The 26887-nt window shown below is 36.8% G+C and overlaps 1 pseudogene; it reads left to right on the top strand.

Annotated features, from left to right (window-relative positions):
* Window positions 1-1835: 1835 nt before the first annotated feature.
* LOC139738737 (uncharacterized) lies at window positions 1836-26178 on the top strand (annotated as a pseudogene).
* Window positions 26179-26887: the final 709 nt, after the last annotated feature.

Raw genomic sequence — 26887 nt, 5'->3', positions numbered from 1 at the left:
GATTAGTGGCAACACTGAAGAGGCTACCCTGGGTAAATAAGACCTTATCATGATGTTGTTATTATCATTGTTTGTGCATTTCGCCTCAGATGAAAAAATGTGAAAAATATGACAATACGGTTTCTGAAACTCACAGCAAAACAGGTAACCTGACAAAGAAGAGCAGTTCCGTACACATGCACCACAGAGCTTGTAGACCCCATCTATTTCGGCATCTGCACATTCTTCTCCCACGCGACGAAGACTCGCAAGACCCTCATTGTTTGTTCATCATCTGTAGTTTGAGCTGATGATAACGGCAGGTACCGATGCACATCGAGGCTACACATTTTGAGTCACAGTTATGAACAAGCAAGACCACATATCCTGACAAAAAAAGAAGTGTGCGTTTCTCTCTCAGAAATGAATTATCATTTAAGTTCCTCAAATCTTGCAACAGATTCCAGAACTCTTCGTGTGATTATTTAATAGGTACATGCGTGATAACAATAAATCACTTTGAAAGTAAATATACATGAACGAAATAAGCGCCATCAGTGCCGTAAAATTAACACATAACATCACAATAATTGTATAGGAAAAGAAAACTTTTGAAAAGATGTTTTCTGGCTCTTCGTTAACGCTTAGTTTTATCTACATTTACTACATCCAGCCACATCGCATTCTTCTCTAGGGCGATATTTCCGACTCCACATTTGTGCGGCCTCTTTTTATTTCTCTGCCTTTGTGGTTTTGTTTTTTAAAAGGTTTAGCTATACAAGAATGTTTCATCTCGGAATAACAAGCAACCAAGGTCGTCACTATACCTCCCTTCGGTCCCTATTGAGAGAAAAACAGCAACTTTCGAAAGAAAAATAAGCAAAGAAAACTATGTACCATATCGGACAAACTAGTGATCTTCTCTCTGTTATTCAGATCCGGTGGAGCTCGACTAACTCCACAGGTCCGTTACCAAATCTAGCCCCGCGTGTGCAGTCCAGTGTGACTGTACTAATCCTTTCCCCTACCACCAGTCGGTACAAGTTGTTGGTGACAAAGGACCCATCCAGGACCTGAATCAGGGATTAAGGACTTGGTTGTCTTGAGACCCTGTGAACAAAATCTCTCCCCGGCACTGAAGACGGGACCGCATTGAATGGGGTGATAGAAACTCATCAAAGAATACAGAAGCTTTTCCAGTGAATAAGGAGTAAAGCGTCATGTTCTGAAAGCCGTTCTCGAGAGATGGATTATCAGCACTAACTGCGGGGCACGCTTAAGACTCTTCCCTGGCCCTCCGCCTTATAAGAATATTGTTTTTTCTCTTTTATTTTTTCTCTGACCAGAGGACAATGCCGACTTTTTTCCGAGCTACGTGTAACGGGATCGGCTCAATGAATAGTGGTCAACACGTACGTAGTGGTCACTCTACAAGCTAACGGACTTTGAATGGACCGCTGCCAGATTCGACAACCAAAACGCTACACGACAGAGCCCACGTTGGTTTGTTTGAGACAACGAACTGTGCAGATGTTTCTGGGTACATTGCAAGTTTTGAATTACTCTCCCAATTCAAAACACATGATACGATGGAACTGGAACTTGATTTTTGATTAGATCATAGAGGGGCATTACTTCTGAGCGTAATATTTTGAGAGAAACTGATTTACTCTCCCGTCCTACGGGCACACGTGACCCGTGATTGATTTCATGCTCTTGTGTTGTTGTTGTTGTTTTTTTTAGAGAGAGCGCAAGTGACCAGAATGTCACAAAGCGAAAAACCAAACATCTGTGCAATGCATGAATTACTGTGGTAATTTCAGATTAACATTCAATCCGAAAAGAAACATTCGAGTATGGAAAAGTCTTATTATCCCAGCACTGGACCCGCGGAGCCAGCGGCATATCGACCGAGGAGCCCGGCCGCTGCGGTAGGCGAGAGGTCGCTGCTGACCGCACACTCTCTTCACCAGACGCACACTCCGTTGTCAGGGTACGAAAGTAACCACACGCCTGTGCATTTCAGCGCCTACAACACCGGGGCACAGCCCATGAAGTGAGTGGTCAATCCTACACCGATTTCCCTCTGTATACACTTAGTGGTTGATTTTCTACAGAAGTATGGTTTGCTATGCACACATATTGTGCGGGTTTCTATATCTGTTTGAAATGCGGCCGTAGCTAGGCCATTCCATTTCATTTTGTGTATGTGTGTGTGTTTCTGAAGCTAGACTTTAGTTTGACTCTATAATACGTGTTCTTCAAAATGTTCTACGAAGCGTCCTAGCAAGCAATGCGAATAAAGCATACCTCATATTTTCAGAGTCAAGACTGTCAAAAATTAGAAAAAAAAAATCCCACAGAGTTATGTCTGGCCATAAAATTATTCTTCATACGCAGTCAAAATGACTGGTATCGCCCTTAACAGGCGTCTTCAACCATTCTACTAAAACGTGTGATGAAAACAAAGATAGACTTAGATCAATATTACATACATTTATTTTCGTGCATTGATTTCTTCTGTGATGACATAAGGCTTTCTTTCTTGCCCCATGATAACTTGTCTAATTCTATTTTGAAAAAAAAAACTTTATAAAAACAACCGCTCATCAAAAGGCCATTGGAAAATAAAAAATCTCATTTTTACATAGGGCTATATACTGAATTTATGTACTATATATATATATATATATATATATATGTATATATGCATATAAATGTGTGTATGTGTGTTTGCATGAATATAATATAGTATACAAATATATATATATATATATATATATGTATATATATATATATATATATATTATATGTACATAAGTCCATAACAGCTTATCGAAAATGAAAGTACAGTACATTTGATATGCATAAAGTGGTACTTGTATAGTGGTCAATTTAAGTTAACTTGTACAATGACAAGCTTCATGCACCCGTTATAAATATTCATGTATCATGGATACATATAAGTGTAATATGAGATACATAATACATGTAAATGTGTTCTTGTGCAAGCACCATGGTATGATTTGCCAAATAGATGTATATATATATATATATATATAGGCCTATATTGTATAATATGTTGACGAAATATGATTTAGCAGCACAGGAGTGAAGAAAATATACAGCTGCTTATTTTTGTTCATATCAATTACATTGTGAATATGGGCCTTATACATCAAATGAAATTCAAATAAAGAATATCCTAAAAAAATGTATGCAAATAAATATTTACGGAGATATGAAGTGTTTCATTACACATGTGGTAAAAGCCATTTTTTAACATATATCCCCATCATCCGATGGAGGGAATTTAAACATGTCCAGTGATAACTCGCTCGTTATATAGCAAGGAACATTCTTGGAGTTATTATTAAAACTTTCTTATAATGTTTTCTTCTTATTTTTGTTTTGTTTTGGCCCTCATTTTGCGATCACACTGTTCTCGTGTTAAACCCTTATTCTTTTCTTCGGTTTTGTCGATTAGTTTTAATATGGTATGGCTACAGACAGAGACTAGCAAAGTTACTATCCTTTTGTTTATCAGTATGCAGATTACGGTGATGAAGAAGCTGTTGTGAGGTTTATTTTTTCCCCAAAAATGAAACAATGTATAAATATATTTCTGTTAATAAAGGTATCTACAAGAGAACAAAAACAACACCAAAATGATGAAAAGATACCATGATTGATGCACAGCTAATTGACATTTCATTTCATTTATTAATTTTTCCTCGCAAAGTGCACTTGTAGCAGTTGCCTACAGGTCATGAATAGAATACCACACATTTGAAAATTCAGACTAAACTTTGGATAATATTTCAGGGTACCCAGTGGTTTTAAATCAGTCTGGAATAAGTCATAGTCGTGTTGGAAGATTCAGATATGAGGGAACCCAGAAGAACGCAGATGCTCGTGGGGTCGGTCCCAGAAAAAACAACAAAGAAACAAAATAAACATAGCAATAATAGAGCGTTTTTTCTTTTTTTTTAGCGAACGCGCCTTATACTTAGTATTTAGTTGAGATTGAGCAGAGGACATGTGCCTTCCAATCCATGTATTGGTTAACTAATCACCTTATTCAATTAAGGAACTGCTCCTGAGATGTGTGATATTTGCGAGTCAAATGTGATGGACACCACTAATCACGTTATGTGGGCCAAGCATGTCACAAAATGAGGTTCGTCGAACTATCCGCATTATCACCTTGTCGGCTTATCCTTTGATATGCAATTACAACGTACGTGCAATATATACATATGTATATGTATATACATATTCACATTGATTATATACTATATATATATATATATATATATATATATATATATATATTTATAATTACATATATATCATATGTCTATATATGATATATGTATATGTACATATTTATACATATATACAGAAAGAGAGAGAGAGATAGATAGAAAGAGAGAAAAAAGAGATGATCTCGGCTCTGGCAAAGCACACACTTACAAACGTACAGATATGATATTATCTAGCAAGCAATATTGAAGAAAATAACCAAGGATGGTGTAAGAACTTTTTTTTTCTTCTGCGTACGCACACGCCAACGGTATTTCAACAGCTCATTGCCTAAGTGAATCTGTCAGGTTTTGCAATGATTTATGAGAATACCAAAAGTGGGTAAGGATCAGATTATATAGCTTTTTGATTTGCAAGAAGTATTTTGAAAGCGGTGTTTCCATTCATTTTTCTTTCTTTATAAAACTGTTTTTTGAAGAGTTTCTTAGTAACTGCACTTCTTGTTGATTTTTAATTGAAACAAGACGATCAAGAATTTTACATTAAAATACTAGATTTTTGAAAAAATTTGAAAATAAATCTACACCACAGTAACACCAGCTGGTGTGGTCTCTTATTGAGGCTGGACGGGTGTTAAACCATTGATATTAACACCAACAAATATCAAATCAACACCACGTGGTGTCATTTTGAATTAACACCAGTACAGTGTCAAAATAACACCAGGTACAGTGTCAAATTAACACCACGAAGTGTCAGGTGAACACTTTTCAACACCATCACAGTGCATTTTCTACACCTGTGGGTGTGGTCCTCTATTGAAGTTTGATCGGTGTTAGATTTAACACCCATGGTGTTAAATCTAACACCGATGTTTTTACAGTGTGCATTCAAAGTATAACTTGATAATCCTCCAACATCAAACTGCATGAATTGAACTCAACCACTTTCATGCATGTACAAAGGATGGAGTCTGGTCTGAGTCACCACAAGGCAGAATTTTGCTTCAAGGAACAAAGTTTCAAATGGTTTTCTCGGTATCACCATTGATTCAGAGTTAAAATGGGACCTGCATAAAGGGGAATTATGTGAAAAGGTCAGTAAGATGATACGTTTTGTGTGTGTGTGTGTCTTTTTTTTTTGTGAAAGAGTGAGAGGATTTCTCAACGAATCAAGTATGAAATTACTGTATAATTCTGTAATTTCACAATTTTTTTGACTATGGTGATATGATCTGGAACTCTGTAGCCAAAGCCCACGTAGAAATGTTAAGAAACTGCAGAGCAGAGCAGGCAGGATGATACTCAAAGTAAAGTCGTCTGAACATAAATCAATAAGTGAAATTCATGATAATCTAAATTGGGAAACTTTAGAAAAATGTTTATTCGATGATGTACAAAATTCTTCATGAAATGGCGCCTACTTTCTTACGTGATGAATTTACTTACAAAGTAGTCGATTCTATTTAAGACAATGTGAGACATTAATCTCACTGAAACATAATTCTCAAAATTGTAAACGTACGTTTTATATCATGGCAGCAAGTTATACGATGATCTGCTTTTATCTGATGGACAGTGCAGCAGCCTTACTGATTTAAACGAACAAATAAAGAATTGTGTACGTAGATTTTGAACTGTAAAACAGTGGAATTATTAAGTTTGAATTCATGAACACATGATAATATATATATATATATATATATATATATATATATATATATATATCAGGGCTCGACACTAACTTTATTTTTCGGTGGCCCGATGGGGCCACCAAAATCATCAATTTCAAATTTTTGGTAGCCCGAGAGAAAAATTTGGTGGCCCGAAAAAAAAAATTGATAAAAGTCCATTTCTTTTTAATAAGTCGCACACTCACTGCATGCATTTATGCATTTCCGGCGCAAAAAGTTACGAATTTATTGACACACTTTTCAAAAAATTCTGGTGGCCCGAGGTGGGCCACCAATTTGCCCTTTTCTGAAATTTGGTGGCCCGACTTTCATTTTTGGTGGCCCCGGGCCACTGGGCCACCGTTAGTGTCGAGCCCTGTATATATATATATATGATACCCTGTTTCATCAGAAGATTAAAGATGAGTACCCTGGAGGGGAAGGGGGAGGGGTTGTTTTGAGGGATTGTTTTGTGATATGATTGTAAAAGATTTTGGTATTAATTCAAGGCATGTTAGTTATATAGGTTTATAAATCTTGGATCCCAGGAAGAACAGAGCTATCATGTAGAGAGATCTGAAATGGGCTGTCCACCATCATTATATGTCATCATCATTGTCACATTTGTCAATTTGTTTGCACTGTGTTCTGATATTTCAAATTTGATTCATGTTTCAATTATATCATGTTTAACACTATTTATTTCGTATATGATTTCACCGTTTCTGAAATAAAAACAAGGAAAATACGCAGACCTCCACCATATATTATTATCACCATTACTCTGGACAATGACAGTGACATCATGCCGCCAAATTTGATTATTTACAATTTTTTTTGTTAGAGTTTAAATAATGGTGCCTGATTTTTGAAGCACGTCAGTGTTCATAAGATAATTGCCTTCTCATTTTCATTTGAAAACTACACCATGATACTATGCCCCAATCAAAGAAATCATGTTGTCTTAATTACTACAATTTTGAAGAAAAACAGAAACTGCCGTACTCGTGAACATCCCTGAAAGGCACTTCTACTCAGTGGTTAAGTTTAATTTCAATTTCATTCCTAATTCTATTCTATTTTTCTACAATAACATATACATATCTCTTTCTTTGGAAACAAAGAACAAGGTCAGCAAAACTACGTGGAATGAAAAAAATGCAATAATTGTAATATCTTATAGTATAGTAATCATACATTGTCATGAAGACTGAAGTGATTATAGTAAAGTAAACAATACGCAATGTTGCGAAAAATGGAGAGACTCACTCGAAAGGTAAAGTTTGTAGTTGACTTAGGCAAATAGAGCACAATTGGATGAACAGAATGGGAGCGCTTTCATCAAAATTTAGATGATTAGTGAATCTTATGGTTTCACAAGGTTTTACTGCATAGTAATATTGGCAGCGAAGATTATCTAATACATGTAGGCCTGTACAAAAGAGATAAGTAGATAATATCACCAACTTATTCCTTATTACACTAAATATCGCAAAAACTCAGTATTCGGTCTGTAAGAAGCATTGGGACATAGTTACACATTTGTACAACGAAAATTGCAATTCACACCTGACCATGTGTTGAAATCATTATTTCATCGTCTTATTTCATCCAGTTTAAGTTCTTATTTTCTCGTGTTGCGCTATGTACATGTATCTAAACAAAAAATTAAAAAGCATACCCTATCCATAATAATTTGTTGAGAATGAGGGCTATTATTTTGAAAACACAGTCTGATCCCCGTTTTAAACTAAAATAATGTGAATTCAATGTATAATATAATTCCAAACATTAAAATTCATGCAATACTGTCTGCATGGTGCATTACCAGGTTTTTTTTTTTCAATAATGTTTTATCACAACCACAGTATTCAGTCTTGTAACAAAATAGTCTACAAGAATTTCCCTACCTCTTGTTTAGGATGAGTTGTCAAAGTCAACGACATTCAAACAAGGTCCAATGCTTTGAAATAATGTACTAGAAAAAGTCCTGGCAGAAATGAAGATACAACTTCAGAAGCACATTCTGTATTCAACAATTGACTCATGTATGTTTTACCACTATTTCTCCGTATTCCATTCTTTAACCTTTTTATGCTGTTTGGTTATGATTTATTCATGTCTATTCTTTAAAAAAAAAATGTCTGCTTTTTTGCAGTTTGTAGTATATTCTTTTACAATCACTTCAGACATTTTTGCTGTCAAACCTGATATGCCTTTAGTGAGCTGACCATTATTAACGGGCCCTGATTTTTAGTGGACCATCATTTTTTTTTTCTCAGAACATAACTAATGCAACACTGCTGGCTGGACAGTCCATAGATACACTTAATCTGTCAATTACAACTTGTTCTCCATTTTTTAATCAATGGCTGTATATCCAGAATAATCTTCGATTCCTTTATTTTATGTTCCTCGAAAAAACATGAATTTGAATGAACTGAATTGACTTAGATTGATGATAACATATTTACCCTATCACTGTGACACTCTAATTATTGTTCACTAAATGGTGGAAAGAAATGAGATGAAAAGAAATCAAACAATTCAGCAGCTACGCCAATCTCCCTAATGGAAGTCGCCGTTGCTATATGCAATTGAGCAAATAAAAAAAAACCCTCATGGATATCTATTTTTTTCTTTTATTTCACTATTTGCGAAACGAAGTTTAAAGAAATTCATGACGAGGTCTATGGGAAACTTGTGACACCAAAACATCATCAATTCATGCAATTTGAATTTGTGATTGTTACTGATATTCCTTCTTTTTTTTGGGGGGGGGGGGCACGTAAAACATTCAATTCCAAAATACTTTCTTGTTCTCTGGCTGAATGGAGAGATTACACATGATTCTTTCGAGGAATTGCATTTTGTTTTACAAATAATGTTTATTCGGAGACGGCAAAAAAAAAAGAGAAGTGATTTCACTTATTTGCATGTTCTAAATTTAATAGCGTGCATACAGTCATGTTATTTCTTTGATAAAACATTTTTTTCAAAAGTTCTCAAGGGACAGGAAATTCGATGCAAAGAATCCCGCCTTTTTCTTCGCATGACCTCAGGCTCACTTCACTTAATGATTTTTTTTTCAATTGCAGTAATCAATTGCAGGAGATAAACCAATAATTAACATGCAGAAGGTTAAAGTGATGGTATAGTATTGGTGGAGATGAGAATTTGGCTTTTAACTTTTAGCGAGCTATCAAGAAACCATTTATGAAATAGTACAGATCATAGAATTGTAAGAGGTTTTGGAATGGCTATGGCATCCAAGAACAAAGTAAAACAAAGCCATCGTAATGAAAGGTTGGTCCCACCTGTTATTATGATCGCTCTGTTTTGGATATCACAGTCATTTCAAAACCAATTTTCATCAAATAAACGTCGAATTCCTCTTGGAATTATATGTTCTTTCATATTTCATTAAAAAAGGTTTCTCATATCACCAAAAGCTGTTAGAAACCTGAAGTTAGGTCTCTACAAAAAGCATACGACGCCTTTAATTGGTCGTCGCAATGGAAACTGCAATTGTTGCACACGCAGTAAATTGCAAAGCTCTCTATGCTATGTGTCCGGTCTTCATATTGGTCTTTGCTCTGCAACAGACAGCGCAATTCTTCGTGTACAAAAGACGATGAAGACGTAGCAGACGACATTATCTTTCAAACTCATGACCCATCTTAACTACAGTATATGGACTCGGCTGCTATATCAAATATCCGTATACGGCATCCCATTCAAAACTCTGAAAAACAAAAACTTCTAAGTCATCAAAATTGACATTCCTGTCACCTCTCTCGGAAAAGAGTAGATTGAGATTGCTATATTCATATGAATGAGCCATCATTCTCATAATCATCATTCTAAGTCAAAAGAACAACTGAAAAAATATGATATTGATTTGCCGCCAATTTTGTCAATTTGCAAATATCATGGCAAAATGCTCCCTTGCGTCTATCTCCAGAAATGTGCTACAGCATACAATCTATATACTAATACTTTTAATGGGCACAAGTCTGAAGAATGGCAATTGGGCGATGGAAATATTGTACCTCCATTATTTGATGAAAATCTCAATTCCAATCAAAAAGGTTTACAAAGAAGAGAGACTTAAGAATCAGCTAAATTTAAGACACTTTATGGGAGTTTAAAGTGTAAAATGCTCTCACTCAAAAGTGATGTTGATTTCAATTATAAATGCAATTTGCACGAGATGATGACACAATAAATCATACGTCTCCATCTGATAACTCTAAAACATTATTATTGAGCGTAATAAATAGACTTCTGTTTAATCACTTCAGAGAAATTACTCCGTATTAGCAATTATTTCATTTCATTTCATTCCATTTTGTTAATTTCATTTCAACAGAAAATGAAATTGCAATAAAAACTTTTGAATTTACAATGACACAGAATTAGTTAATCTATTCATTTAAGGAAAATAATGTGAACTGTATACTATGAATGTTGTGACTTTTATAACAAATACCGAATAAAAGTTGTTGCAAACGGAGGAGACTACTAAAAAGCAGGGCCTGTAGTTTGCAGTCTCGTCATAAAAGATATCTTATTGCTAAACTAGCAAACTGTAGGCAAATTGCCAGAGAAAAAAAGGGAAAAAAGAACACAGACATAAATACACACACAGATACAACTAAACAAACTTTAAAGTGGCTTTTTCTGTAGACAAAAAAAGCACGTTTTTATCATCTTTTATGTACAGATAAAAGGTGGAAGGCGATGTTTTTATTTCCTCATCTAATGAGAATGTATGATTGTTTCCAATATCACTATTTTTTTTAATGTTCAACAAACTTTAGGGCCTGTCTTATCTTTTTCGTGCGATTCAATAAATATCGTAAAAGTTTTGAGTGTCTCATTTTGTTCAGCAAAATTCTAGAATAACTCAAATGCAGCTGTTTCCTTGCATGTTTGTTTCTGAATATAATATGAAGCTGCGACAATGATGTTTCAGTCAGATACAGTCAATCTCAAACCAGGTGATAACAATCTTTCGCGTAACACAGACTCTTCTCAAATGCGAAGGTCCTCAAACTATGATTATGATTGTCATTCCCAACGTCATCAAAGGTATCTTTGACGTCAAAGTTTGCTCAATACAAATAAGTGTTGTGATATTGTGGACAGAATCATGAAGACGTATGCACAGGAATATCTTATCTCTCACGTGTACAGAACTTGTACTCATATTGAAGTACATGCTTACCTTTGGGGATATTAGTTTCTTATAGTGTTGGTTTCGTATGTGGTGCTTCGAAAACCCAGGGTAAACTATATAGTAAACTTTTATCACTTTGAATCAAGTGGAAATAGTGCTATGAAAATATTGCCTATCATTATCATTATTGTTAACATTAAACTAAAGAAGAGGCATACAATACTGTTGTGTGATTTATGACGTTAACACTGTCATTCAACTTCGACCACTTTAAACAAAGTGTTTGAAACGGTTATGAACAAGCGCTAGGCCAGCATTGGCATTCTGAGTAATGATAAATGTTCAAATATTCAATAGAACATTAAATTCTGTGGTGGCTCAGTGTCGTTCAATAAAGGTGTTTCAGAGCGGGAGGGGTTAATGACAATGCGGTCACCTGGAATCATGATAACATGAAGTGACATTCGGATAGGTAGAATAGGAATTTAAACAACGATATTCAAGAAGGGACTTTTTCTCGGAAGACGATTGTCCTCCCCTAGCCCAAAAGAAAAGTGTTTCAGAATTTTTCTCGTCACTTCATGTCAGAATTAATTTAACTGGTGTTCTTTGAACATGAAGTTGGCGCTAAAATAAAGTTGATGTCTCTCTTTATGGAAGGAGTATCACCTCGTTGTATCACGATCGGTTGTTGAAGCAGAGAAGATCTTATTTGAATGTGAACAAGAACCGAGTGCGGTTATTCGGAGAAACACATGGAAAATAACGATACAAAATGTGCATTGTACTAAAATAACTCACTATTGCTACTACTCACTGAGATAAATGACGAATATCAGAGGTACGCAAAGACGCCGGATTTTGAAAGCACTCCGAACCATTCCTTGATGGTCACTCCAGATGAATGGAAATATAACAAGCATCAACGATGGTCAACAATAAGTGTACATTCTACACCATTGTGGCGTTACAAAAGTTCACGAGTAATCAGAGGTATGACCGGGGGTGCCCACTGACCAATACAATATCCATCACACTGACCAACGCGCCGATAGCCTTCGCATTTTTTCTATTCGTCATATTTTCAGGGAAAAGGCCATTTTCTTTCGAATTTCAGTATATTGTGGGCTTCCGCATCAAAGCAATTGAACGTTTGAGTGATCAACGTTTGAGCGATCAAACTTCTCTTTTATTATGGTGAATTATCATGGACAGATCAAGAAATGATAAATGTACATTTATCAAATTTGTTGCTACTATAATTATGACAATAAAATGTAAAATATTTCGAAATAAGAAAAAAATGCGGGGATACTGGTAAACCAAGATGTCAAAATACGTGGAAGATGACATTCAATGCGGTCCACCCAGTATTAGTGCTTTAGTTTATGTGTATTTAAGTCTAGATTTATTTAAGATATCTCCTTGCGAATAGCAAGCTGATATTTTTGTTGATGATAAACGTTATATACAAGAACGATGTAGTCGATTTTTTAGTTATTTTTGTCTTGATTCTCTTATGCAACCGATTCAATTCTATGTTTAAATCGTAGACATCAAGCCAAAGTCATTGTAAGTATATCGCATCTGAGGAAGATGTCAACGAAAGAAAGATACGTCATAAAGAGAGTTGGATTCAAGTTTACTCCCGTACCGATTACTTTTTTTTTCAAATCCTAAAAGTGGAGGGGTGCACGTCACGAATTCGACACCCCAGGAATCACAGACCTCACGATTCATAGAGCCCAAAGAAGGACCACGAAATTGCTACACTACGCCCCGTGATGGAATGTCGAACTCGTGGGCCTGCTTTACTTCGTGTCGAACTCGTAGGTCTTGTTTGTCTAGCGTCGGACTCGTGGGCCACATTTGCCTATGGTGTCGAACTCACGGGCTGTATGACGCGTGGGTTGTATGACTCATGGACCTTTATTTATTGTCGAAATCGTGAGCCGTATGACTCGTGGGTGTCGGTCTCGCGGTATGACCTCGTAACGACATGGTAAATGAAAATATGTCCGTTAGTTGCGGGGTAATGTCGAGCAACGCTCGCACTGAAAGAAAAACAGATTTAAAAAAACCCCTTTATCTGGAGCCCATTATTTTCTTCATCAGGATGAACCGTACTAACATTTCTACTGAAATTTTTGCTTCAATTTTAGCTTATGCAGTTCGAGGATCAAAATATTTCCAGAATCAAACGTCATAAATGTAGCTTCCACTGCTGTTATAAGAACCAGTTATCACTTGTGTAGCAAAGATGACATGATAGAAATTGCAGTTCCAACATAAACTTATAATTTCCTGTAATCGCGGAATGAAACCTAAAATTCCATTTCCCTTTCTTGTTGACAGGAAAAAAAGTATGACCCTCTGCTAAACATGCAGTAATGGCTGGAATAACATTAAGGACCACTGTGCACTGTCACAAAATTTAGGACAGTTATCCAATAATGGGTTTTGACAGTAAACCCATGACGACAGAGTTCAAATAATGCGTAAACAAAAGCATCAAAGACATTAATGATACTTCCGATTTCCCTTCTAAAGGGTAAAGGGAAGCCTTAATTTATTTATTTTTATCTTTACCCTAAATTACATCAACATTTTGGATAGATTACAAGAAGCCCGCCACTTCACTGCAAGGGTTTCAAAGTCAGAATTTTCTCGTCAGTTTCATGGATTCCTCAAGCTTTATGTCGACCCCGTTTTGCGCTCTCAGTGAAGGCGTGCCCGTTCGCAGGCGTTTGCCGCACCGAGGAGAGAGCGACGGACGGAGCTCTTGTCTCATTGGTCTAGTTAGAAAGTAACAACAGAAGCCCGGTATTGTGTGCGATTATCTGCTTGAAGAAGACACTGAAATATTCGACATAAGTTTGCGAGACGCTTCTTATACATCCACTCTACCGTCCACCTCTTCGGTAGCCAAACAAAGGGGAACTATGGAGTCAGCGGGTCTGGTGGATACATTGTTTAAAGATTAAGACTGGTCCTCAGCTCCTTGCCGAGGCTTCTCGCCTGGGGCGCATGAGGTTGCCGAGTCCTCTCCGTCTTGTTCCCGCCATATTATCCTCTCCCCCTCACCCCATCACCCGCCTACAATCCCTGCTAAGTCTCCTTTTCCAAGCCCTGACCAATGAATAGCCGCCCATATACTCTATACAATTTGGTGAAAACCTGATTTTACTCCTTTTTACTTACCCTTTCTAATGCTCCCTTTCTTTCTATCCTCCCCCTTTGCAACGTTGTGCAGGAGACTTAGAAAATAATTTGTTTTTCACAATAGTTGAGGATTTGTTAGTGAGAATTAATATTTTTTCTGCCTCGGTGATTAAATCAGGGTTTTTTTCACATTCTCTCTGTTGTTGTAATGTTGCAGCCTGCGGGTGTTTTTATGTTTGGTTTGTCGCTCTGAAATAAGAACAGACTCTTCGTAAACATGTCAAGCGGTTTGCAACGCGCCCGTGTTTGTTAAGGAGTGACAATATAGACGAATTGCTCCCAAGGTCCGTCATAGTATTTGGGAGTAATGCAAATTAACGGAATGCATTGATGGGCTCGAAGTAGACGGATTAATCTGAGGAAAGGTATTTCTGAACGTTTAAATATAGTTGTTAAGCTTGTTTCAGAAGATGGATACGAGCAGTGAGAAAGAATAGAGTCAAAACACATGAATAGACTTTTAGACAAAATTCTACCTTCAATCTAAAACAAGTTTTCGAGGTTATACTTCTTTTTCAAAACCTCGACAACTAGGCGTGAATTGCAATGCAAACTGAAACATCTATTACGGAAGGAGACAAAGCAACTCCGATATAGGGTGAGAAGAAAATATCCATCGTTCATACTTGGGAGTGATAATTGGTTATGTTCAATGCAAAAAAAAAAAATGCCATAAAACACGTGAAGAAAAAGGAACGAGAGCCATTCGTATCTTTTATTTTTTCATCTGTGTCTCCTCGTGTACAGATCTGTTCGGCATTTTGTGTGTGTGTTTGTTTGTTTGTTTGTGTGTGTGTGTGTGTGTGTGTGTGTGTGTGTGTGTGTGTGTGTGTGTGTGTGTATGTGTGTGTTACAGCCCAAGGCAGATGCAGCTTTGATCAAGGAGTTACTTTAGACTCCATCAAACGGAAAAATCGGCTCCATCGTCATGATGCCACCTATGACAGCAATAATAGCAATAGGTTCAAACAATGAGAAAGATATGAATTTCGCATAATGTTATTTCATGAAACTGTGATACCACAAGCCCATATGCAAATCAGACAAGATTGGATGATGATAGAGATTCCATGACATTTACTCCTGCAACAGTTGCTCCCATGAAAATGTCTGCACGCTAAGCCAAACATAAATTCTACCCACATACATATAACCCTAACCCTCATCCTAATCCTTGCATCAAACTAAACCTAATACCCTATTACAACCCTAACCCTCAGTCCTCGGAGGAAATAAGATCGGAGCAATTGTCGCAGGAGCAAATGTCGTGTCACCGATGATGTGACCGCCTTACAGCTTTCCGCGTTTGTTTGTACATAAACGTACGCATATGATGTTTTGTCTTAGAAACGTTAGCAAACTCTTTGCAAAAATCTTTGCCAAAAAAAAATCTAAATTGCTATAAATAGAAAATAAGATTTGACTCTCATTGAATCCATTTCTAATCGAATCCTACATAGCATGGAGATTTGGTGGGGACTTGCTGTCAAGTCAGTGAGAACTTTGTAAGATGATTTAAAACAATGAAATTTCATAATTTCTTAGATGTCATTATTGATTTCAATGATACTTTCACTGCTCTGTTTGTTTGATATTTACCGAGGGAGATACAAAAGTGGGAGTTCGAACTTGCTATAATTATTCAAACAGCTGTCACCTCTTCTTTTTTTTTCTAGGGACGTACAAGAGAATCTGTGCCTTTGACAACGTTTGATCTAGGTGCTAGATGTCGTCATCTTTGAGCAATCTGAGGATTCATTTTGAATATAATTTCTGGTGTATTTTGCTTGTTTATATTTTAATAAAATAATCGTATAAAACAAAAGGAAATCCCGTCCAGAAATGTGCGCAAAAGTGTAAATCAGAAATATTAGATGTTGAGAAAGTGTTTAAAATTAATAGGGTCCTGATGGAAAGCCGATTTTATCCCTTTCCGCGTAATTCCGACAAATAAAATCGACATGTCATAATCGTCAAGTACAGTAAATGTTCTTAATGTAAGTATGTCCAGCCGCACCCGGTCAAATTATTTTGATTTTTCGTTCATCAACCTTTGCGCATTATTTTTTTCGCGCGTCCCCGCGTCTTTGACATTATGTATCTTATCTCTTACAATTATAGGGACACGAGGGATAGCGAAAAGTAATTACCACCATAAAGACATCATCTTCTTTATAAGAGAGTGGCCGGTCATTGCGCAATGAGACATGAATCAATTTTCTCCCTATATCATGTGAAGCAGATCTTGTTTGGTACTGACTTCAAATATGTTTGAGTGGCGACGTCAACATTAATTCAAAAGGAGTAAGACTGTTGTTATGCCATCTCTTGAACCTCTATGATTCTACTTGTACGCAAAAAAGAAAGAAAATGAGCATGAAGACTCAGTATACTTTCCCTTTAATAGTATCGTAGATTATAATTGGCATGCAGTCGAGCACCTAACACATGAATTACTGTGGAATAACTACCAACAAATTGAAAGCGACCACGAAAAACCACGTTTTCTATATTTTTCCATGCGTCTTGAAACGTATACAGTTTTCAAACATACACTGATACCATCTATTTACGTGTCAGAACTGGTATGTATTTAGCCTCATGTCTGCGTGTTTTGTGATATGTATTTTTTCATAGTACTCACTATTGTCACATTATACACTGACATACACGTTGTGTATACCAGTGTATCTGATACAATTCATTTTGAAAGTGTTCTATTGAGCAGAACAAAGGAATTAGAGCGAACTGACACCTTCACCCCTCCCGTGTCAATCTTTCCAACAGGAATATCCCCATATACTCTGAGAGCGAATTCACGAGACCTCCGCAGATGGGCCACATGCCAGCTCTTCATTCTCCAGTGGTGTTACCAAGGAAACCGGTGCCAGATTATTCATTAGGAGGCGTGTCCAATATTCACCACCACCATCACCACCATCATCAATCCATGATGCCCCAAGGAGCAGAACCGGTCACCCATCATGGCCCTGTTTTACCTTATTCTGGTTAGTTGTCACTCCATTAAGGGACAATTCCTACCATATGCACTTAGAAGTCAATTTGAAATGAAAGAGAACAGATTATTTACAGCGTCGAAAATTTGATCAAAATCGGATAAAATTTTGGAAAGTTATTAAATTGTGAATTTTCGCTAATTGTCACAAATCTATTCTTGAACAGTCAATATGAATAATGCTATTCAGCGAGTTGTTTATTTCATCACCCCACAACTTGGCATGATTATTGTACATAAATCCTTGAAATTTATCTCTCTCTTTTTTTTTCTTTTTTTTCTTTTTTTTGGTTCAAACGTAATTATGGCTAGTCTCAAACCAAATATATCTGACTGATCATTATTTTGAAATTAGTCAGCCAGGAAAAACATGATGTTTCACACTTTATAGTAGAAAATTGAGTTTTCGTCAGTTTACTGTACGCGATCAATGGAGAAATATGAGGTGATGACATCATCAGCTCACTCGTTAGTTATATTCATATCAACTGTTAGACAACTGTTTGGCAAAAATTAGCGAAACTTCGCAATATCATAACACCTCTAATTCTTATCAATTTTTGATGAAATTTGTACGGTTGTGGTCATTTTTTTTTCTTTTCAAACTAATCTTTAACTGGTCCGGAATTGCCCCTGTACTCTGTCTGATTTATAATAACACCGGTTATTATGGGAAACCAAAATAGAAGTAACTTATAATCAAACTGAGTAAGGTGTTCCTTCAGACATCTAAAATGTATCTTCCTGTTGTCTGTTCTATATTGAATTCCACTCTTTAATCTTAGGTCATGTTTGCACATTTTCACTGATGTAAAGTATACTTGACTATCAATGAGATATTTCACCCACACCCATTTTACATGAAGAAGAGAAAGATGAATTAGGATCAGAATCTAGACTCTTTTAGGCAGTATGGTGTTTTCTTTAACATATTTCGTTCCTGTTTCTTGTAAGTTAGAAAAGTAAAAAAGATGATTGGGTTTCACTGCTATACGTTCCTCAAGATTTTCTTCAATTTGCAGCCTTATACCCGTCGTTTATCATAAATACTTCATCTTTGCCGTTGGTATAAATTCATCTGTATAAGGCCAATAAGTATGACTTCATATACTTATTAGCCTGATTCATACTTAGTGGCCCTTTACAATGTGTTTACGTGGGTGGTGTCATAATCATCACACCTGAATGTTTACATTATTGTCCGTTTTATAAGAATGCTTACATGGTTTCTGATGTTATGATATAATTGACTGGAATTATATTCATGTTCCACTGTTGTATTTTTTTTTCGATGTTTTTGACAGTTTGTAGGTTTTAGCTAGTAAAGATGGGTATGTGTTTAATATCAAGGTTTTTATATTCATAATTAAGATTTTTTTAGTGCGCGATATGTGAAGTGAACAGCAATTCAGCGTATTGGCTGCTATGTTCAGTTCAGTTCAGTTCAGTATGGCATTTAATTCCATCTATCCAACAAAAACTGAAGCAAAACATATACAGAATACACCTTGCACAATATTGAATGATTATTTTATCATTTTGCTATATTTTGCTAAACCACATTGATTAATCAATCCACCAATTCAACAATATGACTTGATAATGAAATATCCATACAACTCGAGGTTTATGAATTACAATATGATTGACAGGATGAAGCATACTTTGCATTTGAGAATACGTCTTACAGGCAAAGATTCCATAAAGGTGTAAATTGCAAAAAAAGAAGAAGAGTTTCTTCCCAACAGAGAGATCTGTTGAAAATGTGAGAAGCAATTCGTAATCTCAACTTGTTTTTTTTTTGTGTGTGTGTGTGTGTGTGTCGATATGCCCGAACAGAATTACTTCGGGACAGTTACGGCATGCAGGGAGGCGAACAGCAAGGATACGGCGGCTCATGGCAGAAACCTAGCAGCCTGATGAGTATTGATACTCCACGGATAGCCAAAGATATAACATCGGTATGTCAGAACATTTATATAATATTGACGTATGTCAGAACATTTACTTATATATATATATATATATATATATATATATATATATATAGGCCTATATATATATATATATGTATATATATATATTTCCTTTCTATACTAATTTTAGGAGTTGACTTATAGAAATAAAGTGAGAGCAATCAAACAAAGTGGTAGGCGTTACATTCAACTGAATAAAAGACAATGTCGACACTATTACTGTACTCTACGATTTAATGTTAAGAATACTCTGATTTATAATCTTTTGACAAAATAAAAAAGAAAAATTCCATGAAGATTTGAAGGCAAGTAAGTGAAGGACTGGTGGGGCAATGTCATAATCATCACACCTTTGTAAAATATTTGTGATCAATTTTACTGTGCCGTGTCAACTCAATCATTGTATATCTAATTTTGATGAACCTTTATTTTGTTTACTTTTACTCTATTTTTAAAGTGGTATTTTACTCTGATGGTGTATATAGAAGACACAATATCATTGTGTGGTGTGTATGTATATCTATGTGTGTGTGTGTGTGTGTGTGTGTGTGTGTGATGGCTCTTTCATGCTCCCTCCCTCCCCCTCCCCCCTCCCCCCCCCCCGACGCAATTCACTAATTTCTCCGCAACATGAAATATATTTTAATTCGTCTTTCAGGAATTCTAGTTTCTCTGATGCTTTTTGAAAGCACACTATTTTGTTTGAGTCGCACAAACTAAGCTATGGGTGGCAGATCAAAATAACCTATCAGACTTTTAACGAACTGTGATTGTTATACATTTACTTGTGTATCAACAGATATTGAACAGGTATTGAATTCAAGAGCAAATTTATATGTATATATATATATATATATATATATATATATATATATAAATTTGTTCTTAAATTCAATACCTTTTACATATTTATCAAAAGTTATCAATACGTACTTCTTTAAATTGCCTTACATACTTATTTTTTGCATAAATCATTTCGCTGTTCATACAAACCAAAGTAGAGGGGACTTGAAATATTAAAAAACACTGTACACATTCTTGAAAAAAGAAAGAAAATAAGGAACAATGACAAATATGATATTTCCGTGAAAACAAGTGAAACTTTAAAGTTTCATATAGCATTCCTCTCTTGTATAGTGATGATAATGATAACATAAATTAATAAAGCACTGACCGTTCCTCAGCAAGAGCTCCTGGTACGCTTTACAATAACAGTTAAATCAGTGAATTAACAGTTAAATGAAGAAATCTATTTTGAGTTTATCCGATGTCGATGAAATCACATTGCTGTCTCCTTGGTTTTACACCATTCAAATATACACTGTGTGTTTTAATGAATGGTGCTGTCCACATAAATCATTCATTATAATTACATAATTATCCTTGTGACTCTGACGAACATTAAAGGAACACATCATATATAAGTGTCCACAACAATCGTCAGTTGGACAGCGGACATGGAGATATATATGGTACACTGTGTATCACAATGTTCTCTAATGTCATTGTAAGCGTACCCCTGTGAATGTGTCACTAAATGAATGTCCAATAGTCAAGTTAATCATGTTCTAGAGAACATGATCAAAATTTTCCTGTTGATCATACTTAAATTGTTATTGATACATAAGGATTTCATGAAAAGGTATAGACTAATCATGATTATTTTGATGCTAAAGAAAAGACGTGATTGAAATGAAAGTACCAGAAAAGAAGACGTTTTAAAAATTCGAAGTATACTCTATATGTATATTAATCATTACCAGACGCGTTTACATTTTAGCTGTAGTGGCACTTTTGAATATAGCTGTTGTTGCAAAGTAGGGGCCTAGACACAGAGTATGACATAATATTATGTGTAGTGAGGTAGAATGTTCCATACATCCAATCTTCTTGCCTTATCGATTTTCGAGCAATCGATTTTCGCGTTCATCCTAGTGTGATAATTTTCATGAATACCTGGTGGCTTATAAGTGGATATTAATTCATGCCTGTTGACGAGGACTGAAAAGCGTGAAGACATTTATTTTGCAATTTTGATATCAACAACGCGATTTATTGTGTGCTAATTCTACTGCAGACGTAGTCCATGCACTTAAGCGAAGATATCAATGGAAACAGGTTATGAGACTCTGTTGAACGGTTTGTTGGAACACTTGCAGATCGGTACATAGCAAACGGTTACCAGGGGCGGATCCAGGAATTCTGTAAAGGGGGGGGGGGGGGGCGTGACTAATATTTCTGGTGGCACTTCCGGGTTTCATTTCATATTTTTTCTTTTTAGTTCTTTTGTTTTTCACGAAAAATAAAGGGGGGGGCGTGCGTCGGTTGCGCCCCCTCTGGATCCGCCACTGGATACAAAAATGACGACACGTGGTCTACATCCAGAGCAAGCACAAATTTTCGCAGCTCCTCACGTTGTAAAGGCGCAGGCGTGATGATAAAAAAGTTTTTTTTTTCTGTTTCTTGCGTTTTTCTCTTTTCCTGCATTTGACTGGATATACTTCACGAAGTGTTAATGTAGGTTCTTAGATCCAAAGGGGTCTACGACAAAGATCTGTTTACACGTGTGAACAGGGACAAATTACTATATCAAAAAGGGGGCGCGGAACCGGCGGTTTGGCTCTTAAAAGATAACGAAAATGAAATCTCGACAAAACCCATAACTCTGCGATGGTTCAGTACGGAGATTCTTTTCGTCGACCAGCAATGGTGGAGGGGGGGGGGGGGGGTTACCCTGATCCCCATCGGCACGTACCCCCCCCCCTCTCTCACACACACACACATATATATATATATATATATATATACACACACACACACACACTGGGGAAAAATCAGAAGCAGAAAAAAAGAAGCAAGGAAAACACTTGAAAATGTAGTGGTCAATAAAATAACATTGATTCTAAGTAAGTTTAGTACAAAAAAAACCCTTATGATTCAGCATGAGTCATGTAATTGAGACATTTAAACAAGGTCAGTTCAGCCGCATGAAGTAACCCTAGTTATGCATGACGAAATACAATATACCATTGAAAACTTCCTTCTGTATTGACAGTGTATCATGACACAAACAAGTCAACGGATAACATTGAACGAAGGCACCTAAACAGTGTGAAGACATCCGAATTTTTTGACTGCTAACAGCAACATAATATTTAGAAAATAAGTGCCTAGTCTAGCCAATAATCTAAACATCTTTTATTCATTACAAATAGTAATTGGTCTCTCAATTAGTGTCAGACATGAATAGTGTCGTAAAGTGAAAATCAAGAAATCATTTGTCAGGTCTACGTTTATCCTGTTTTGCTTTCAGAACGGAACAGCTGGTATTCTGCCTTGCGCTGATCTTTTACCTCACAACCAAACCAACTACCTAAACTCATCCTCCGTAGCAGCTGCTCGATCTCAGTCCGCCCACAGTCCCAGGCCACCATCCCACCCACCACTCGCATTCCGCCCATCCGAACCCCCACCAAGCATCGCCATTCGTCCCTGCAGCGTCCACGCCCACCTCCATGGGCGGAGCCTCGTACGAAGACTACGCCTCCAAGTTGCGCTCTTCGGCCGACGAGAGCAGATTTCCACTCCCGTATACGTCAACACCACCGGCTTGGAGGAGTGGTCATCACCACCACCCGTCCCAACAGACAGCCCCGCCCCCACCGCCACCTCCTCCCCTCTACTTTTGTGGGCGGATGGTACAAGTCAGATCCAAACAGAACAAGAGCGAACACAAGAAAAGTAAGAGAGTCCCTTACAATCAGTTTTATTCATAAAGCGATAATCTTTGCCAGAACAGACTATAGAGTAGGCTTTTTTAAAATAAATTTTTATTGACTTTTTTCTTCTGCTCACCGTGAAAATATTGACGGCATGTGGATCCTATAAGACACTATCCCACTCTCATTAATTTAAGTAAAATTTTGATAAAAGTGACAAAAAGCCTTTCAATCAAAAACAGAGACAAGGAAGGCCATCTTGTTAAAGGAACATGGTTGTAAATATAAAGATAGTATGTATGTGGGTGTGCATGTGTGTGTGTGTGTGTAGAGAGAGAGAGAGAGAGAGAGAAACAGACAGACAGACAGACGTATACACACAGAGCGTAACTCTGTGTTAAATAGCTAAATCACAAATGTACATTAATTTTACACTTGAAATAAAGTTGAATAAATATTGTTAATGGAGGGATGGTTATCTGGTTATTATCAAATATATTCATTCTACTCCAAACCACGATGCCTCTCTTTTGGAGATAGTAAAAGTGAAGGGAGTGTCAGTGAATTCCGAAGTAGTGAATTCAGATTTATCGTAAAATCTTCTACCCTGCTAAGTCCTCGGAGAAAAAAAAAGCTTATTAGGAAATCTCTGTAAATGTCACATGACATCTCTGTAAATGCTTTAAATAGAAGCTTAATTTAGACGCACTATAGTATCAATGTGACGGTGGTATTCCACATTCCCCTCCCGATAATTCGCTGTCAAAGATTAGGAAGACCTATACATTCGAATAATCACCTCGTTCAAAACGCCGACGAATTTAGGCGCTTGTATTCCAATCACACTCGAGTGTGTTCGAGAAAAGCTACTTGACAACCTTTTGACATAGTTGTCACTGTTCATCCAAAAAGTTTGTGATGAAATCGTGCAAGTAAGTTGTTAGATCAACGAAATACAAAGAAAATCTGTGCCAATAACAGTTAGTGTCAAGAATAGTTCCAAATTGCAGAGAATAGGCATCTTTGAGTATAGATGACTCTGAGTAAAGTTATGCACCCAACCAACGATCAAAAGGAATAGAATGTTTACCCCAGATTTCGACACATAATGTTTCCAAATCACCGTTTTATCAATAACGAATTGACTATATACCCCCTCGTATGCAGCGTTCATTCAATTGCAGGATTTGAGGAAAAATCTGAATATCATGTAGCCTACATGAATTCAAAATTAATAGGTAACAGTGTGAAAATGCTGCACAACGAGAACGCCACCGACGAAGTGAAGAGGTCTTCTATGAACGAAGAACGAAGTATCGAATTTGGTGAAAGTTTCTTTGAGGCAGTAACTGAAAACTTCATGAAGAAAATAGTGCGCAGCTTGTTCGTTTTCTCAAGATGAGAAGTTATGTTTGTCATTTCGTTTTCGTATTTTTTCTTTAGTTCAGTGTGATTAACTGTGAATGTTTTCAGTCATCAATTAAGACGGTAGGGATGTCCTCAAAGGCAAAACACGGCATAGGACCTATTGGAAACCGTTCCAGTATAATGGAGAAAGAGGAAAAACCTGAAATAGATAATTACTTATTTCTGTCCTTATTAGATTAAAACCGTCATGTTTGAGAATAATTCTTGCTACAATAATATAGGCTTACAAAATAATGTCATTATTAACTTTCTGATTGTGCGCAGAAACTGTTTTTTCTTCTTTTTCCTTTGTTTTGTTGTGACAGCACAATTTAGAATTAGGTGCTACTTTGCGTTTTACCTGGTGATTTTGACCTTATAAGTACATTCATTATCCTGTAATTTAAAAGAAAATACCTCCTTAATCCATTATCCCTTTAAGCGTGAAACATTTCCTTACCGCGTGATATGCGACTTCTTTACCTTCTAAATCTCATTTAATTCGTCCATGGCTGCCTCCTTTCAGACAGCAACCAGTGCACCATATGCGGCAAGTCGTACGCCCGACCGAGCACGCTGAAGACTCACATGCGGACGCACTCGGGGGAGAAGCCGTACCGCTGCCCGACCTGTCAGAAATCCTTTTCGCAGACGGCCAACCTCACGGCGCACATGAGGACGCACAGCGGTGAGAAGCCCTTCAGATGTCTCATATGCAACCGCCAGTTCTCGCAAGTGAGTTTCGGTGATGGCGGTAACCAGTCACACCAACAGTTTTACCATTCTCAATAGTTCTCTCGAATTGGCCAAAAACAATGTGGCGCAAGCCTGATGTGGCGTCTGCTTAATTAGCCTTGGAAGAATGTTTATCTTATTCTTTAAAACAGGTGCGTTGCTATCATCTGTGAAACATCTTACCCAATGAGTGGGTTTCGTCCATCCAAAACGGAGACAGAAAATAAACGAAACTAAGTAAGGAAACAAACAAAAGTCTGAAATGAGGTCAATTGAGTTGTGATGTCATCTTTACGAAATTCTGTTGAGATGTGAGTTTTTTTAATATATATTTGCCTGTAAAATGATAATCAAAAAATAGTCTCAGGGAGAAGAATATTAACGTGAAACATGTTGACACACACACACACAAAAAAAACAATGACCCATCACTGACATTGGAATAATACTGTTTTTTTTAACTGAAGAAATTATGTCAGAAAATAAACAGAAATGATATTATGACAAGTATCGCGTAAGTTGGAAAATCACAGATACGTTTTAATATGAAAATGGAATACTTATATCAAAAACAAGAAACGAAGAAAGTGTTTAGACTTGTTGGACAAATACAGTGTAGGCTTAAGCCTGGAGCATCATATATATAGTTTTCGTGAAAATAGGGGGAAAATCTCATGGTTCTTAACATCTGAAGGATTAAACTATAAGATGTAAAAATGATATCATTTTAATCTTAATCTAGATAAGAATGTGACGATGAGCCATTTTTATCACTGTTCATTTCACCCCAGAGCTCGTCGGTCACAACGCACATGCGCACACATTCCGGAGAGCGCCCCTACCGATGCGCGTACTGCCGGAAGGCCTTTGCTGACAGCTCAACCCTCACCAAGCACCTTCGCATCCACAGCGGGGAAAAACCCTACCAGTGTAAAGTCTGTCTCCTCAGATTCTCGCAGTCTGGGAATCTCACGCGCCACATGAAGGTCCACAAGAACGAATAAGTGGGGGGAGAGGGCAGACACATCCTGCGCACATCATCATCTATGAAAGCGCGATTGCGCCATCTCAAGATTGCATGGTGCAGCTCTTAGTAGCCCAGCCCAATTTGTGCGAGGAATCCGGAGTATACTTTTCAGTGCTACTCGATATTTCGGATGAGCGATGAACTTACTGTAGAATTCGATGTGAAGGACTGCCAAGGGAGGTCACAAAAAGAAAGGGAGAAGGTGGAAAATGAATGATTCCAGCAGGCTGTACAAGTAGCAATACCCGCTGAGGGTATATGGCTAGGCGGATAGTATATACAGACTCTAGTAACTTGTAAGAGCGTACTAGAGCGCATGCTGTTGCATTATAAATGTATCGTATAGAGTAACGTAGACGGTAATGCATTTGATGTATTCAAATATTGGAAACTACTGACAAGGAGGGGGGGGGGGGGAGGGGAGAGACAAAAGACTTGGCTCGTACCAGTATTTATAGTAGCACTGATCAACTCAACGTTTTGTTTTGTTTTGTTTTTTTCGGGGGGGGATATACTTTCCTCACCTGTATACCACTCGTATAGTCAGGAATTGTTCACGTGCACAGAATAGTTGCCTAAATAATTCTATTTTAAGCAAATTCTTCAATATTTTATTAACAAACCGACAAAATAACATCATTTATTATGTCATTATCTAATCTAAAGTTTGTGCTAAAATTTGAATC

This window comes from Diadema antillarum, unplaced genomic scaffold (assembly GCF_040938485.1).
Source record: "Diadema antillarum isolate AM-2024a unplaced genomic scaffold, OU_Dant_1.0 seq00000766_RagTag, whole genome shotgun sequence".
Taxonomy (NCBI): domain Eukaryota; kingdom Metazoa; phylum Echinodermata; class Echinoidea; order Diadematoida; family Diadematidae; genus Diadema; species Diadema antillarum.
The sequence above is the reverse complement of the archived record's forward strand: the minus strand, read 5'-3'. Positions and strand labels throughout refer to the sequence as shown.